This window comes from Muscardinus avellanarius (genome assembly GCF_963383645.1).
Source record: "Muscardinus avellanarius genome assembly, chromosome: 16".
NCBI lineage: Eukaryota > Metazoa > Chordata > Mammalia > Rodentia > Gliridae > Muscardinus > Muscardinus avellanarius.
In genome coordinates, this window is record NC_137802.1 from 6,308,336 (window position 1) to 6,326,147 (window position 17,812).

A 17,812-nucleotide genomic window follows, 5' to 3' on the forward strand; every position below is an offset into this window, starting at 1 on the left:
TTTTGTAGGTCTGGGGGTGGAATCCAGGGGCATTTGGCCTCCGAGCTACAACCCCTGCCCTATTTTTTATTCTTTACTTTGAAACAGGGTCTCACTGAGTCGCAGAGGGCCTCACTAAGTAGCTGAGGCTGTCTGCAAACCGCGATCCTCTGGTCTCAGCCTCCTAGATGCTGGGATTACAAACGTGCACCACCACGCCCGGCATATATATATATATTTATTTATTTATTTATTTATATATTGGTGGTACTGGGGTTCCTGGAAACCCTTCTACCTCCGGGCTACACTCCCAGACACCTATTTTTTATATTTTTATTTGGAAACAGGGTCTCTTAAGCCAGCGAGGCTGGCTTCGAACCTGCGCGATCCTCCTGTCTCCGCCTCCCAAGCGCGGGGATGACAAGCGTGCGCCACCACGCCCAGCCCAGCTTGTATTTTATTTGGAAACTGGGTCTCACTAAGTTGCTGAGAGCCTCACTAAGTAGCTGAGGCTGGCTTCGAACCTGTACGATCCTCCTGTCTCAGCCTCCCAGGTACTGAGGTTACAAGCATGTGCCACCACGCCAGGCGTAGGCCCCTCCTCTTGACGGATGGAGTTCTCTGATCCCATCTTTATGGAAGGCAGTTTGGCAGGATCTATAAAACTGTCACCTTGGAAAACTGCCCAACGAGTCCATTTCCATGTATTTACCCCACAGTGACACTTAGCCAAGAATTTAAAGAAGAGAGTAAGAGCCGGGCGTGGTGGCGCACGCTTGTCATCCCCGCGCTTGGGAGGCGGAGACAGGAGGATCGCGCAGGTTCGAAGCCAGCCTCGGCTACTTAGTGAGGCTCTCAGCAACTCAGTGAGACCCTGTTTCCAAAGAAAGTATAAATTAGGTTTGGGAGTATAGCCCGGAGGTAGAAAAGCCCCTGGATTCCATCCCCAGTACCACAAAAGAAAGAAAGAAAAAGAAAAAGAAAGAAAGAAAGAAAGAAGAGAGTAAAGTATGCTAATCACAATACCCAGAAAGATGACAGTGACTTAGAGACAATGGCCATGTCCTTCTGTTGGGGACTGGCCCAAAATGACAGCCTCAAAGAAGAGTGTGTGTGGTCCGGCTCTGGAGACTGGTAAAGAAACTTGCCCATGAGCAGGGCGCTCTGGTGCACACCTGTAATTCCAGGACTTGGGAGGTGGAGACAGGAGGATCACGCTGGTTCGGAGCCAGCCTCGCTGGCTTAAAAGACCCTGTTTCCAAATAAAAAAGAAATATAAAATAGCTCTGGGAGTGTAGCCCGGAGGTAGAAGGGCTTCCAGAAACCCTGGTACCACCAAAAATAAATAAATAAATTAATTAATTAATTAATTAAAAGTCATGAGGGAAAGTTATCATTCAAATATCTGGGAAATAATTGCTGCAGGGCAAGACACACACACAAGGAGATGCAGGGAGGAGGAGAAACAGAATTTTCTCAGCTGCCAAATATCCTCCCCCACCATCCCAGATATTATCAGTCACAAAGGGAAAAGTAATAACTTGGCAGCGGGGAAACCTGCCAGACGCCATGTTCACCAAGGGGCCGGTGATGACGTCATAGTGTGGTGACACCCGCCAACATCACGTGTCCCCCGGTTTGGAGGACAGACACCTCGCCCCTCTGCCGTGAGTTCACTCAGAGTCCGTCACCGAGAGCCAATGTGAGGAAATACCAGAGAAATTCAAACCCAGCAATGTTTTACAAACCACCGGCCAGTGTTGTCCAGATCTGTCAGCGTCATGAAAGATAAGGAAGGGCCGGCTCCGCGTCAAGCCCCGGGGATCCCAGGACTCAGGAGACCGAGGCAGGAGGTTGGTACATTGTGCAACTCAGCAACTGAGTGAGACCCTGTTTCAACATAAAACCTGAAATTAAAAAAAAAAAATAGGGCTGGAGTGTAGCCCCAAAAGTAAAAGGCCCCTGGGTTTAGTCCCAGTACCAAAAAAAAAAAAAAAAAAAAAAAGGAATGATAGAATGATAGTCTCAGAGATTGATAACTAAAAACAAAACCATCAGTCAGTACTGGGGATGGATCCCAGGGGCATTCTACCTCTGAGCTCCACCCCCTGCCCTAATTTTTATTCTTTACTTTGAAACCGGGTCTCACTGAGTTGCAAAGGGCCTAAGTAGCTGAGGCTGTCTGCAAACCGCCATCCTCCTGTCTCAGCCTCCCGAATGCTAGGATTACAAGCGTGCACCACCATGCCCGGCTTTTATTTTTAATTTAATTAATTAATTTATTTATTTTGGCGGTATTGGGGTTCCTGGAAGCCCTTCTACCTCCGGGCTACACTCCCAGACCTATTTTTATATTTTTTTAAATTTGGAAACAGGGTCTCTTAAGCCAGCGTGCCTGCTTCGAACTAGCGCGATCCTCCTGTCTCCGCCTCCCAAGCGCAGGTTTTACAAGGGTGCGCCACCACGCCCGGCTTTTATTTTTAATTTTGAAACAGGGTCTCACTGGGGTCCTGAGGGCGCCCTCGCTAAGTTGCTGAGGCTGGCCCTGAACCTGGGATCCTCCTGTCTCAGCCTGAAATCACAGGCGGGCGCCACTGTGCCTAGCTCCATTTATTCTTTTGAGTACGGAAGGCCAGAAGGCCAAAATGGACAGGCCGGGCTGTGTTTGAGGAAACCCTAGGGGACAATTCACACCCTGGCTTTCTTTAGCTTCGAGGGGCACCCGTGTTCCTTGGGCCATGCACTTTTACCCCCATCCCCAAAGCCAGTAGGTTAGGATCTTCAATCCTCCTCCTCCTCCTCTTTGTGATCACCCAGAGGACGGCAGGAGGGCGCCCTGACTCTGTCCACCTGCCGGACCCCGTACTCAGAGCCTAACGGAGAGACAGGCGCCCTGTGTCCAGAAGGTGCCCATCTTACAGGCGAGAAAACTGGGTCTCAGCTAGTTAAAGCCACACCAGTCAAAGTCACCTTGAGAGTAAGGGGCAGGGCTGATTTCCACGACCCTCCTGCTTTTTTTTTTTTTTTTCCAATACTGGAGACAGAACCCAAGGGTGTTCTACTGAGCTCCACACCCAGCCCTATTTTTTTACTCTTTATTTTGAAACAGGGTCTCACTGTTTCAAATCCTCCTGTCTCAGCCTCCCAAGTGCTGGGATGAGAAGTGTATGCACACACCCCACCTAACCTCTGCTTTTTCTTTTTTTCATGACCATGTGTCCCTATAAGTTGTACTTATCGTACTTTCCTTTTTATGCAAGACCCTCCCCCCAAAAAAAAAAAAAAAAAACTCAGACCAAAAACCCTGCCAAAGGTCTTGGTTGCACAATGCAATGCCTCATGCCCTCCCTGATCAGAGAAACAGACAAATCTCTGCCAGGTTGGTTCTTCCGGTAAGCACCCACAAAGATTTGGGGGTGGGAGGTGGGAAGGGGCACTTTCTCCGAGGGGAGGGGACAGGTCAGTATACATGCGAGCCCGGTGGGGATTCCCTCAAGACCCATGGCTGGGCTATTTATTTTCTTTCTCTTTTTTTTTGGGGGGGGGGTGCACTGGGGATGGAACCCAGGGAACATTCTACCTCTGAGCTACACCCCTGCCCTATTTTTTATTCTTTATCTGGAAACAGGGTCTCACTGAGTTGCAGAGGGCCTCGCTAAGTAGCTGAGGCTGTCCGCGAACCGCGATCCTCCGGTCTCAGCCTCCCGAATGCTGGGATGGCAAGCGTGCGCCACCACGCCCGGCCGGCCGGGCTATTTCTAGAGAGGCTTTTTATATCGGGAGCGCCGGGAGGATGGACACGGTTCTGTTTGTTTTTTCGTTTTCTTTCTTCTTCCCCAAGATGTGTTTGGCAAGAGCCCATGAGCCGCGTCATCCTCCCTCGAACCTCCCCCGGCACAGCGCGTCCCCAAGGACACCAGAGGTCACCAGACGCACGCAGGGCTGGGCTTAGCTCTGAGCCGGGCAGAGCACAATCGGGCTGACGTCACCGGCCCAGGTGCCCATCAGCACCAGGCCTGGCAGGGACCCGGGACATCCAATTCCCTGGGGCCCCGGGGCCCGCAGAGTGTGACCCCCAGCCTTTCCTTGCCGCAAACAGATGTTTGATTAGGACAGCTCGGAGCAAGAAACGCTGGTTTGGGCTGATGGTGTTCGAGGTTCCGGGGTCTGTTTTTCGGACATCAGTGGACCAATCCGTTGAATGGATGAGGTCAGAGCCCGTTCATTCACCCTGAACTAAAACCCACCCTGGGAGCCGGGGGTGGTGGCACGTGCCCGTCATCCCGGTACTTGGGAGGCAGAGACAGGGGGATCGTAGGTTAGACACCAGCCTCGGCAACTTAGTAAAATCCAAATAGGACAGATGAGAGAATCAGGAAAAGCGTCCCGGGGCCAACCAAAGCGGCCGGCACCTGCTTCCCCAACGACCTCTTCAGTCTTGTCTCCCTGGAATGTTTTTTTGTTTGTTTTTGGTCCTAAGGATTGAACCCAGGGGCCTTCTACTTCCGAGCTACATCCCCGGCTTGTTTTATTTATTTTTTTACTTTTTGCGGTACTGGGGATGGAACCCAGGGGACATTCTACCTCTGAGCTACACCCCTGCCCTATTTTTTTATTCTTTATTTTGAAACAGGGTCTCACTAAGTTGCTGAGAGCCTCACTAAGTAGCTGAGGCTGGCTTCGAACCTGTGCGATCCTCCTGTCTCAGCCTCCCAAGTGCAGGGATTACAAGCGTGCGCCACCACGCCCGGCTTCTATTTTATTTTTTAAGTTGAAACAGGGTCTCACTGAATTGCTGAGTCTGGCCTTCAACCTGCCAGCCTCCTGTCTCAGCCTCCCACGTACTGAGATTGTAGGCCTGCACCACCACTCCCAGCTCAGGGTCCTTTAAGTTCCCGGTTCGGGGAGCAGATGGCTTTGCCGGGCAGCCCGTGCCAACCTTGCTTTTTTCCTCTGCTAACCGCCTCTGTCCCCCAAGCCCATTTCAAGCGCATGATGTTAATTGAAAGGCGTCCACTGCCAAATCGCCCTCACGGCAGAGTGTGGAGAGGCGAGGTGGTGGGGATGGCGTGCCAGGGCCTGGGGCTCGGGGCACCCCAGAGGGAGGGCTCGGGGAGGATGCACCAGCCTCCTCCAGCGTCTCCCCGCGGCCCCCTCCCCAGGCTCCTTGTGGACAAGCGGAAGCTGGTTTTCCCTGGTCATAATTTTAAAACATCTGTTTGCTTTCGGGCTTCGTTGCTATTCTGGGCACTTGGGCCTTGTTTTCCGGAGGCTCCTGATAAATAATCTAGGAGGAGAGAGCCGCCTCATAGCCAGCTCCCCCGCCCGCCGCCGGGCCCAGGGGCCCGCCTGCCCCCGGGAATCATCCACTCCATCTTGCTGATTGATGGGGAGATTTGAAGCCTGCCCCTGCCCCGGTCTGGAACGAGCTTTTTAGATGGCCCTGGGTGGCCCTTCTGCTATCTTGGTTCTTTTTTTTTTTATTTTTATTTTTCTTGCAGTACAGGGGATGGAACCCAGGGGCATTCTACCTCCGAGCTACACCCCCAGCCTCATTTTTCATTCTTTATTTTGAAACAGGGTCTCGCTAAGTTACAGAGGGCCTCACTAAGTAGCTGAGGCTGGCCTTGAACCGCGATCCTCGGGTCTCACCCTCCAAAATGCTGAGATGACGAGCCTGCGCCACCATGCCCAGCTCCCGGGACCTTTTTCTGGAGGGAACAAAATCCTGACTCCGGGAGCCTCTCTTGAAGGCTCTGGGCCAAGTGTCCAGGTGGTTCAGAGAAGGGTGGGAGACTCCATGATAACCTGTGGCCCCCCACAAGCACCCCTGCCCACCCCCAAAGGGGGATCATTGCTGTGATGCTGTGATCTACTAAGGTACGGGCCGTCAGAACTAATGAGTGTGAAAACAGCCAGGCTCGGGCTCCAGCTGGCCGCTCCTGTCCCTGCGTATTTGGGGCCTCCATCTTGATTTTGTTTGTCCCGCATTTCGGTCAAAGACCTTACAAGCCTTTAGTTTTTAGGATCTATGGGTATCGTAGATTTTTTTTTTTTTTTTTTTTTTTTTGGTCCTGGGAATTGAACTCAGGGGCATGCTACCTCTGAGATAGACCTCCCAGCCCTATTTTCTTTTATTATTCTTTATTTTGAAACAGGGTCTCACTGAGTTGCAGAGGGCCTCACTAAGTAGCTGAGGCTGTCTGCAAACCACGATCCTCCTGTCTCAGCCTCCCGAATGCTGGGATTACAAGCTGCGCACCACCACGCCCGGGTCATTTTTTTTTACTGCCAGAGCAGAGGCGGGTCCCCTGAGCACCCTCCCGCTGAGCTCAGCAGGGGTTAATGGCTGCATCTGTCCCAGTGGGGTCAGGACCCACACAGGGGTGGAGGAGTCCGTAGTGACGACATCCGTTTACCAGCAGAGAGTCAATTCCTGCAAGGTCCCTGAGGATCCCCGGGAAAGGCCGCGGAACCACGACCCATCCTTCAGTCTCCCCCACTTTCAGCCCCTGGGACTTGGCTCGGCCATTCGTGGGCTTCTGGCCTGAGGCCCGGCTTTGCCTCTCGGGTGACTGACTGCGTCTCCCCTGGAAGACGGCCTGGCCTTGGGTTGTGGCGGAGGTTGATGTGGGACCTGGTGACATAGGGATCACCAGTGCCCATCAGCTGGGAGTCAGGATCCTTCGAAACCAGCCAGGCACCAGGGATTCCATTTGGACGAAATGTCCAAGCGGGTGCCCCGTGGGGACAAGGCCCAGCTTGGAGTTTGCCAGGGCCCGGGGAGGGCGCGGGGCGTGATGGCGAATGAAAACGGCTCTCCTTTGGGGATGAAGGAAATGTGGACGTCATAGAGACCACGTCACTGAGCTGCTCTCTGCAGAGCGGCTGGACGGGAACTTCATGTTGTTGGAGTTCAGATCTGGAACGTGTTCCGAAAGCCCATGTGGCAAAGGCTGGCCCTCCGTTTGGTGCCTTTGGAAGATGGTGGGCTCTTTAAGAGGCGGAGCTTCGTGGGAGCTTTTAGGTCATTGGGGGCGTGCCCTCAAAGGGGACGGCCCCTCCCTCTCTCTCTTGAGAGGTGAGCATGATGTTCTGGTTCGCCAAAAGCAACAGGGTCAACAGGCTGAAACTTCCAAAACCGGGAAGAAAAATAACCCTTTTTCTCACCAGGCCCAGTGGCGCACCCCTGTAATCCCAGTACTCGGAGGCTGAGGCAGGAGGATCACAGATTCTCAGATACTTAGCGTGGCCCTTCGCAACTCAGCGAGATCTTGTTTCAAAAATTAAAAAAAAAAAAAGACTAACAAACAGGGCTGGGGGTGTATCTTGGAGTTACAATGCCCCTGGGTTTTATTTAAATAAAAATAAAAAGGGCTGGGGATATAGCTTGGAGATAGAACATCCCTATTTTCAATCCCCAATGCCAAAAAGGACTAATAATTATAAAATGAAAAACAAACCTTTTATCTTTATAAACAGATCCTCTCAGATATTTGTTACAGTAAGGAAAAGCCAGCTGGCCCATGTTCATGTATATTTTCCATCTATTAAAAAAAATAGCCAGGCGTGGTGGCACACGCTTGTAATCCCCGCGCTTGGGAGGTGGAGACAGGAGGGTCGTGCAGGTTCGAAGCCAGCCGCACTGGCTTAAGAGACCCTGTTTCCAAATATAAAAAGGTATAAAAATAGGTCTGGGAGTGTAGCCCCGAGGAAGAAGGGCTTCCAGGAACCCCAGTAACACCAAAACAAAACAAAACAAAACAAACACTCCAGCCAGAAACTGACTAGTGTGGTCTTGAGAAACCATCTCTGTGGCCTAAAAGACACTGACCAGGGCGGAAGTTCTTTTTAATAGATGTAGCAGAACTTTTTTTTTTTTTTTTTAAGTACTGGGGATGGAACCCAGGGGGCATTCTACCTCCGAGCTATATCTTCAGCCCTATTTTTTAATTCTTTATTTTGAAACAGGGTCTCACTAAGTTTGCAGAGAGCCTCACTAAGTAACTGAGGCTGTCTACAAACCTGCGATCCTCCTGTCTCAGCCTCCCCAGGACTGGGATTACAAGCATGCACCATCATACCCGGCTTAATAGATGTATTTAAACTTTCGATTGACACTTAATAATCGTACATTCCAATACACGTACACAAGGCCTCAGGACCAGACCAAGGTAGCTGCTGAATTAATCAATTCTGACAACTATCATTTGTGTTGGGAGAATTAAAAATCCTCTGAGCTATACCCTTAGCCCTGTTTATTTTTTTGCTTGGAAACAGGGTCTCACTAAGTTGCTGAGGGTCTGTGTAGGTCTAACAAATGACCCTCCCGCCTCAGCCTCCCAAGTACTGGGATTACTGACGTGTGCTACTACGCTCAGCTTCTAGGTCACTTTTCAGCAAAAGCCTCACCGTTTCCTTTTGCGCTGGGGACCACAAATTATGCAGCCAACCCTCAGGGCTCATAGCAAGGCTTGCAGGTCAGCTGAGAGAATGAAGCCTCTTGGCTTGTGGCGGGAGGGGCCTCCCTACCTCTCTCCCCAGCTCTGCCTCGAGCAGCCGATCCCGCTGAGGCCCAGCCATCTTGGAAGAGAGGTGGTGTGAGGTAGGGATCTGTTCAGGAGTCCCAGGCACAAGGCAGGTCCCGGGGAGGAAGACCAGGCATGTCCTGCTCGCTAGCAGGGGAGGTGACTCTCTTATCCCATCCTGGAAGCGTCCCCCTCGGGGCCAGGCCTCAGAGGATGTGCCCAGGAAGTCCGGGGTACAGGGGTAAAGCCTTGGGGAAAGGCCAGGTCCACCCCAGGATATGAGCAGCCCGGGAAGGAGGAGGCCGGGCTTGGCAAAGGAGTAAGGAGAAAGTTTAGTGACGTCGCTCTTGCCGTCTTGTTTCCGTAAGAGACCCACGGGTATTGCAAAACTGGCTCCTCAGCCTGACTTCAGCTGCCGCAAAACAGCTGCACAGAGGCTGCTCCACGCCAGTTAAACGCAGTCCGCGGTCAGGACCCGAGGATGAGCTTCCCGGGCACACAGCAAGAATGACCAATGATATTCAAGCCAGAGCAGCGGCCCCCCAGAGGTGGACCCGCCCAGACGTCCACCGGAGGATGAAGCAGAAATCCAGTGAGGGGCACTGGGCCACCAGGTGCCATCAATCGTAAGAAGGGGTGGAGTCCTGCAGGCCGAGGTGGCCCATGCCTGTAATCCTAGTACTTGGGAGGCTGAAACAGGAGGTCACAGGTTCAAGGCCAGCCCTGGCAACTTTGTGAGGCTCTCGGCAACCTAGGGAGACCATGTTTCCAAATAAGAAAATCAGAGCCGGGCATGGTGGCGCACGCTTGTAATCCCGGTACTCGGGAAGCTGAGACAGGAGTTTCCAAGTTCGCAGCCAGACTCAGCTACTTAGTGAGGCCCTGCTTCAAAATAAAGAATAAAAAATATAGAGCCGGGCGTGGTGGCACACTTGTAATCCCAGCATTTGGGAGGCCGAGACAGAGGATCGCGGTTTGTGGCCAGCCTCAGCTACTTAGTGAGGCCCTTTGCAACTCAGTGAGACCTTATTTTAAAATAAAGAATAAAAAATAGGGCTGGGGGTGTAGCTCGGAGGTAGAAGGCCCTGGGTTCCATCCCCAGTACCACACACACACACACACACACACACACACACCACACACACACACACACACACACACACACACACACACAAAAGAAGTCTCTTCTACATGTCTGGCCTCTGTGTTGTGCAGATGTGGAAACTGAGGCTCAAGTGAGGCTGTGTGTCTATGAGCCTCGGTCTCCTCTTCTGAGGGGTGGGGGCCAGAGGAGGCCGGTGGAGGGCTCGGTGTCACGGGAGGGTTGAGCAGGGCCTGTGGGCAGCTGCTCACACCGTGAGCTGTCAGGGCACAGGTGAGGCTCAGACACAGGAGAGGTGGCCTGAGGGCCTCAGGGGTGCTGGGTGGGTGCAGGGCCCGGGGAGGGAGCTCAGCCTCCTTGGCCCTCCTCTCAAACCCGAGGGAGTCTACGCAGCGGGGAAATTACAGCAATTACCCCTGGAGCTGGGGAAATGGCTGTGGGGGACGGAGACAGCTGCAGATCCTGCGTGCAGGCCAGGGGCAGGAAGCCTCTCTCTCTTCCTCTCTCACATCAGAACCCCTTGGGGGGCTTGCTGAGACACACCCTGATTTCCCGGCAGCCCTGATCCTGCTGGCCCGGGCCCCTGAGCTCCCTTGTGCCAGGATCTGAGGCCTGGGCGGCTGCTCTGAAGAGATGTGCCCCCCCCCTAGCCCCACGGCAGGGATGGCGGGCAGGCAGGGGCCCTGGGACTGAGGGAGCCGGCAGCGGCAGGGACCTAACCACAGTTACCTGCAGAGCTCGGCAGCATGGCGGACCCAGAACGCCACTAAGAACTGCGCACACCTGTAATTCCCAGTACTAGGGAAGCTGAGACAGGAGGATGGCAGAGTGGAGGCCGGCACACAACTTAGTGGGGCCTTGTTTCAAAACAAGAAGGGCTAGGGGTGGAGCTCAGAAGTAGCACACTCCTGGGTTCAATCTCCAGACACGCGCACGTGCGCACGCGCGCGCACACACACACACACACACACACACACACACACACACCTGCTGCGACATTTTTTCCTCTTTCAGGAACAACGTCAATTAAGTAGAGCTCTTGACGACAGGACTTGGTTGAGGCCGTCCTTGTCTAATGGACTTCAAGCTGGGGCCTCTGGCGCTGACCACCTCATTAGTCCATCTTGAGCCTTTGGGCAGCCAGGGTCATTATTTCGGCAGCCGCCCACGACTGCTTTCACCTGGAAGCTTATCGGCTCAGATCAACAGCGGCACAGAAGACCCTCGCAGCCTCCGTCTCTGCTGCCCTCTGCAGACCTCTCTGGCTTCCTAGAGAAGCTGGTAAAAAGAAAGGTACACGGTTCTCATCCCAGTTCTTGGGAGGCTGAGACAGGAGGATCATGGTTTGCGGTCAGCCTCGGCTACTTAGTGAGGCCCTCTGCAACTCAGTGAGACCCTGTTTCAAAATAAAGAATAAAAAATAGGGCAGGGGGTGTGGTTCGGAGGCAGAATATCCCGGGGTTCCATCCCCAGGACTGCAAACGAAAAGAAATAGGATCTCGCAGGTTGCTAAGAGTCTCACTAAATTGCTGAGGTTGGCCTCTAGCTCCCATCCTCCTGTCTCAGCCTCCCAAGGACCAGGATAACAGGTGTGCGCCACCACACCCGGCTTGTGATCCGCACCAGCTCCCACCTCTTCCTCCTCAGTGGTCTCTGATTCTGTGCGGAGCGCCATGCTCAATTAAGATGTTCGTTCCTTTCTTTCTTTCTTTCTTTCTTTCTTTCTTTCTTTCTTTCTTTCTCTCTTTCTATTATTCTGTGAATATGAGGTGTTGTTACATTGGTCGGTTTTAGCAGACAGGACTGTCTTTTATTTTATTTTATTTTATTTTTTGCAGTACTGGGAACAGAACCCAGGGGATTCGACCTCCAAGCTACACCCCCAGCCCTATTTTTGATTCTTTATTTGGAAACTGGGTCTCGCTGAGTTGCAGAGGGCCTCCCTAAGTAGCTGAGGCTGCCCGCTAACCGCGATCCTCCGATCCTCCAGTCTCAGCCTCCCGAACGCTGGGACTGTCCTTGAATGCTGAGTCTAAATCCCACCTGGGCTTGGTGGATGTTCCTGCTAAAGGGCTCCTGAATTCATTTTGCTGGTATCTTGTTGAAGGTTTTTATATCAGTGTTCATTAGAGCCGCTGGCTGGCTGGCAGTATTCTAGCTTGGGACACCCTGGCTTTGGTCATCAGGGTTTGGCTAGCCTGCTGAGATGAATCAGGAAATATTTCTCCTCCTCCTCCTCCCCCCCCCTCCTGTATTTTGAAGGACTGATTTTTTTTTTTTTTTTTTTTTTTTGGTGGTACTGGGGTTCCTGGAAGCCCTTCTACCTCCGGGCTACACTCCCAGACCTATTTTTACATTTTTATTTGGAAACAGGGTCTCCTAAGCCAGCACGCGGCTGGCTTCGAACCTGCGCGATCCTCCTGTCTCTGCCTCCCGAGCGCGGGGATGACAAGCGTGCGCCACCACGCCCGGCTGAAGGACTGATTTTAATGTGTTAAATGTTTGACAGAATTCAGCAGAGGAGGCACCAGATCCAGGACTTTTTTTAGTCAGGAGGCTTTTTGTGTGTGTGTGAAAATTGATTTAATGTCCTTTCTAGTGAGAGGTCTATTCAGATTTTCTATTAGCGATTCAGTCTGGGTGGTTTGTGTGTTTCTGGGAATCTGTCCGCTTTGTACGGGTCATCCAGTTTGTTGGCATAAAAGTTCTTAGCATCCTCTTAGAACTCTTTCTGTGGAATCTGTACTAACGATGCCACCTTCATCGCTGATTTAGATAATGTAGGCCTTTTCTTTCTCTTTTTCTTAAGTCAGTGTAGGTCAAGGTTTGTCCATTTCCTTGATCTTTCTGAAGAAGTCATATTTGGCTTTATTTATTTCTGGTTTTTCTATTCTCTTATTTATCTTGGTTCTAATTTGTGTTTGTGTGGTACTGAGGGGTTGATCCCAGAGGCATTCTACCTCTGAGCTACACTCCCAGCACCATTTTATTTTTTCTTTTCTCTCTCTCTTTTTCTTTTTCTTTTTCTTTCTTTCTTTTCTTTTCTTTTCTTTTTTTTTTTTTTTGTGGAACTGAGGGGTTGAACCCAGGGGGCGTTCTACCTCTAAGCTACACCCCCAGCTGTATTTTTTCTTTTTTCTTTCTTTTTTATTGGTGACTTATAGTAATACATCATAATGGACTAAAAGATGGTAGAGGCATATATATACACACTTTATTTTTTATTTTGAAACAGGGTCTAAGTGGCAGAGGGCCCCACAAGTTGCTGAGGCTGACTGTAAACCTGCAATCCTCCTGGCTCAGCCTCCCAGGTACTGGGATTAAAAGTATGTGCCACCATGCCCGGCTAGTTTTTAAATTTTGAAACAGGGTCTTACTAAGTTCCTGAGGGGCCTCGCTAAATTGCTGAGAATGGCCTCGAACCTACAATCCTCCTGTTTCAGCCTCCCAAGTACTGGGATTACAGGCGCACGCCTCCCTGCCTGGCTGCTCTAATCTTTATTAAGTCCTTCCTTCTGTTACCGTGGGGTTCTAGTTATTTAAAAATCCGTCCCACTTCCTTAAGGTATAAAATTAAATCATTGATTTGAAATCATTCTTCTTAAAACTTGGCGTGGTGGCGCACGCTTGTCATCCCAGTACTTGGGACGCCGAGACAGGAAGATTGCAGTTCGCAGACAGCCTCAGCTACTTAGTGAGGCCCTCTGCAACTCAGTGAGACCCGGTTTCAAAATAAAGAATAAAAAACAGGGCAGGGGGTGTAGCTCGGAGGTCGAATGCCCCTGGGTTCCATCCCCAGACCCGCAAAAAAAAAAAAAAAAAAAAAAAGAGAATTATCTGAGCCGGGCGTGGTGGCGCACGCTTGTAATCCCAGCATTCGGGAGGCTGAGACCTGAGGATCGCAGTTCACGGACAGCCTCAGCTACTTAGTGAAGCCCTCTGCAACTCAGTGAGACCCGGTTTCAAAATAAAGAATAAAAACAGGGCTGGGGGTGGTGGTGCAGCCAGTACTGCAAAGAAAGAAAGAAAAAAGAAAGAAAGAGGGAAGGAAATAGAGAAAGAAAGAAGGAAGGAAGGAAGGAAGGAAGGAAGGAAGGAAGGAAAGAAAGAAAGAAAAAGAAAGAAAGAAAGAAAGAAAGAAAGAAAGAAAGAGAAAGAAAAAATTATTCTGCTTTAATAACATGAACATTTTCAGGTATGAATTTCTCACCAGGCATGATGGTTCATGCTTATAACCCCGCCTTCTCTGGAGGTTGGTGAACTGGAGTCAGCCAGACCAGTGTTCACAGCCCCCCACCACTGCTTCTTCAAAAGTTCAAAGCCAGCCGGGCGTGGCGCACACTTGTAATCCCGGCGCTTGGGAGGTGGAGACAGGAGGATCGCGCAGGTTCGAAGCCAGCCACGCTGGCTTACGAGACCCTGTTTCAAAAATATAAAATAGGTCTGGGAGTGTAGCCCGGAGGTAGAAGGGCTTCCAGGAACCCCAGTACCACCAAAAAAAAAAAAAAAAAAGTTCAAAGCCAGCTTCAGTGACTTAGCAAGACCCTACCTCAAAATAAAACTAGAAAGGCTGCAGATGTGGCTGGGCGATAGAATACCCCTAGATTCGATACCCTGTATTGAAAGAAAAAAAAAAGCTATTACTTTTCCTTCTAATACTGCTTTTGCTGCACCCTCTAGGTCTTGGTATTTTTTGTTTGTTTGTGTGGTGCTGGGGATTGAACCCCTGGGGCATTCCAACTTGGAGTTACACCCCCAGCCCTTTTTATTTTTTATTTTGAAATAGGATCCCACTACGTTGCTGAGGCTGGCCTCAAACCTCTGCTCTTCCTGTCTCATCCTCCCAAGTGCCGGGATTACAGGTGTGCACCCCCACAGCTTGCCAGGCCGTGTCTCTGCTTTGACTCCTCTTTTTAAAAAAAAATTTAGTCATTTGAAACGCTTTTTGGGTAGCTGCTTGTCATAGCTGCTGCAGTCAGAGCAGTAGTGCTGGGGTCTCCTCCCCACTCAGAGCAGTTAGTGCTGGGGTCTCCTCCCCCCTCAGACTCCCAGAATGAGCGGCAGCCTGGCCCTTGCAGAACAGTGTCAATGCCAATCCTCAACTGAGGGGGCCCTGGATGGCACTGTCCTTTGCCCAGACTGGGCTGAGTGTCCGATGGCATTTGGTGGCGCTCATTCCCCACTCCAGAGACCCCAGGAGCCCTGCCTGGCACCATCTGGGAGAGGCCAGCCTCCACTCCTGCCTCTCCATAGCCTCAGAGGCCTCTCCAGGGGTCTCTGGGGAACTGTTCTGCAAATCTCTTTAGTTCAGGACAGCCCGATACATGTGTTCATTTTTATTTATTTATTTATTTTTAGCAGTACTGGGGATGGGATCCAGAGGCATTCTACCTCCGAACGACACCTCCCAGCCCTACTTTTATATATTTGCGGGTCTGGGGATGGAACCCAGGGGCATTCTACCTCCGAGCTATACCCCTGCCCTATTTTTTATTCTTTATTTTGAAACTGGGTCTCACTGAGTTGCAGAGGGCCTCACTAAGTAGCTGAGGCTGTCCACGAACCGTGATCCTCCAGTCTCAGCCTCCCAAATGCTGGGATTCTAAGCGTGCGCCATTGCGCCCGGCTTGGTTGTGAATTTTTTTTAACGGGTCTGGGGATGGAACCCAGGGGCATTCTACCTCTGAGATATACCCCTGCCCTTTATTTTGAAACAGGTCCTCACTAAGTTGCAGAGGGCCAGCTTAGCCGCCAAGCAAGCGTGGCGCTCAGCAGCCTGAGCTCAGAGCCGGCGCACAAGGGTAAAGAGTCAAGTGACCCGCACCGGCACCTGGCGACCTGAAACCTTCAGGAGGAGAGAAAACAGATGCTTAAAGTTCACAACCGAGCCGGGCCTGGTGGCGCACACTGCAATCCCAGCATCCCGGAGGCTGAGACAGGAGAATCGAGGTTCACCAACAGCCTCGGCGACTTAGTGAGTCCCTCTGCAACTCAGTGAGACCCTGTTACCAAATAAAGAATAAAAAATAGGGCTTGGGTGTAGCTCGTAGGTAGAATGCGCCTGGGTTCCATCCCCAGTACTGCAAAAATAATAGTAATAATAATAATAATAATAAGCCATCTATCTTCCCCTGGCCTTGGTCACTGGGCGATGCCGGCCCGTCCTCCCTTCCCTCCCTGGCCCTAGCTCACAGTGAATGCCCAGGAGGCCAGCTGTCCCCAGGCCAGGCCGCCCGGGCCGGCAGAGCCCTGACCTGAGGACAGGCCTGAAATCAACAGTGAGTGAGGAGGGGTGCCGCTGGCTGTGTGGGGCATGGCTGAGCTTTGCTTAGTCAGAGGGCAAGGACCCAAATGTCACCAGGAGCCCTGGATGCAGCGCTGACAGACGTGCGAATGGGGCTGGGGACTGAATCCCAGAGGAAGATGGTCAGCCCAAAGTTCCATCCACTGCGGCTGGCGGGAGCAGCCGCCGGATGTGCTGGCCACACTCCCAGGGCCTGTGGGAGGACGGATAAGAGGACCCTGGGAGCCGGGCGTGGTGGCACAGCCTATCATCCCGTTGGGAGGCTGAGACAGGAGGATCGCAGGTTCAAGGACAGCCTCGGTGGCTAGTGAGACCCTCAGAAGCCTAGTGAGACAGATAAAAATGGCTGAGGGTGTAGCTCAGAGGTAGAATGCCCCGGGGTTCAATCTCCAGTATCACAAAAAGAAAAAGAAAAGAAAAAAAGTAATGTACCCTTTGGTAAAGGACAACACTGGGAACCAATAAGCCATGTGTCTACCTGGGAACCACTGGCCAGATGGACCACCGCGTCTTGAGCCCCTGAATTCTTCCCCACCGGCCTCGTCCTGGCCTCTCCTTGGAGGCCCCCAATGCCCCACAGAACAAGGTAATCCTAGGTGCCTTGCAGGGTCAGAAAAGTATGCTAGTGGGTGGGAACGCAGGCCAGAGCTGGGCTAGGGGGAGACTACTACGAGAGGGAGGCTCCCAGTAGTGGGAGGCAGGGAGGCCGCAGCAGCCAGAGCCCGTCCTCTGGCGCCACCCAGTGGCCACCTCTGTGAACGGCAGTTTCCTCACTCAGTCTCGATCCTAAAACAGACTTGTTTTAGGATGTTTAGTTTGGGTCGGTTTGTAATTGGTGTTGGAGATTGAACCCGGAGGCCTTTTACCTCCAAGCCACACTCCATTATTTATTTATTTATTTATTTATTTATTTATTTATTTATTTATTTATTTATTGGTGGTGCTGGGGTTCCTGGAAGCCCTTCTACCTCAGGGCTACACTCCCAGACCTATTTTATTTTTTGGAAACAGGGTCTCCTAAGCCAGTGAAGCTGGCTTCGAACCTGCGCGATCCTCCTGTCTCCGCCTCCCAAGCGCGGGGATTACAAGCGTGCACCACCACGCCCGGCTATTTATTTATTTGATTGACTGTTTACCGTGTATGTGTGTGTGTGTGTGTGTGTGTGTGTGTGTGTGTGTGTGGTATTGGGGATGGAACTCAGGGGCATTCTACCTCTCAGCCACACCCCCCCGCAGCCCTATTTTATATTTTATTTTTGAAACACGGCCTCACCAAGTTGCTGATGCCGGCTGCGAACCTGCGGTCCTCTGTCTCGGCCTCCCAAGCATTGGGATTACAGGTGTGCACCGCCGTTCCCGGCTCAGATTTGTTTTACGGGAAGAAAATATCTGGCCAGATTCAGCGAGCTGTGAGAGCCCTGGTTCCCACCCAAACTGCCAGCAGGGCAGGGACATTCTTTGGAAAGGCATTTGCTTACTGGTTTTACTCTTAAGAGTCATTTTGTGCTGGCGTCAAAAATGTGATCCTCCTGTCTCAGCCTCCCAAGTACCAGGATGACAGGCGCGCACCACCATGCCCGGCTTCCTCCAACTCTTTCTCATGGAAGCTGAACGACTCTTGTTTCCCACCGGGAAACAGGCTCAGGGAATGTCCGAGGTGTCTCCAGCCCCACTCTGCGATGCCCAGTCCCAGCCCGCGCTCCGCTGCAGGCTGAGGGCTGAAAGCCACCCCTGCCACGCCTGCCAGGGCTCTGCGGTCCTCATTCATGAAGAGGGACGCCCCGCCGGGCTCCTCAGCTAGGTCTGAAAGCCACCTGCGCAGCCTCACCCAGAGACCGTCCCGCCTCTCCTGCCGGGGGAAGCCCAGGTCCAGCCGCAGGGCCCGGCCTGCCTGCCTCT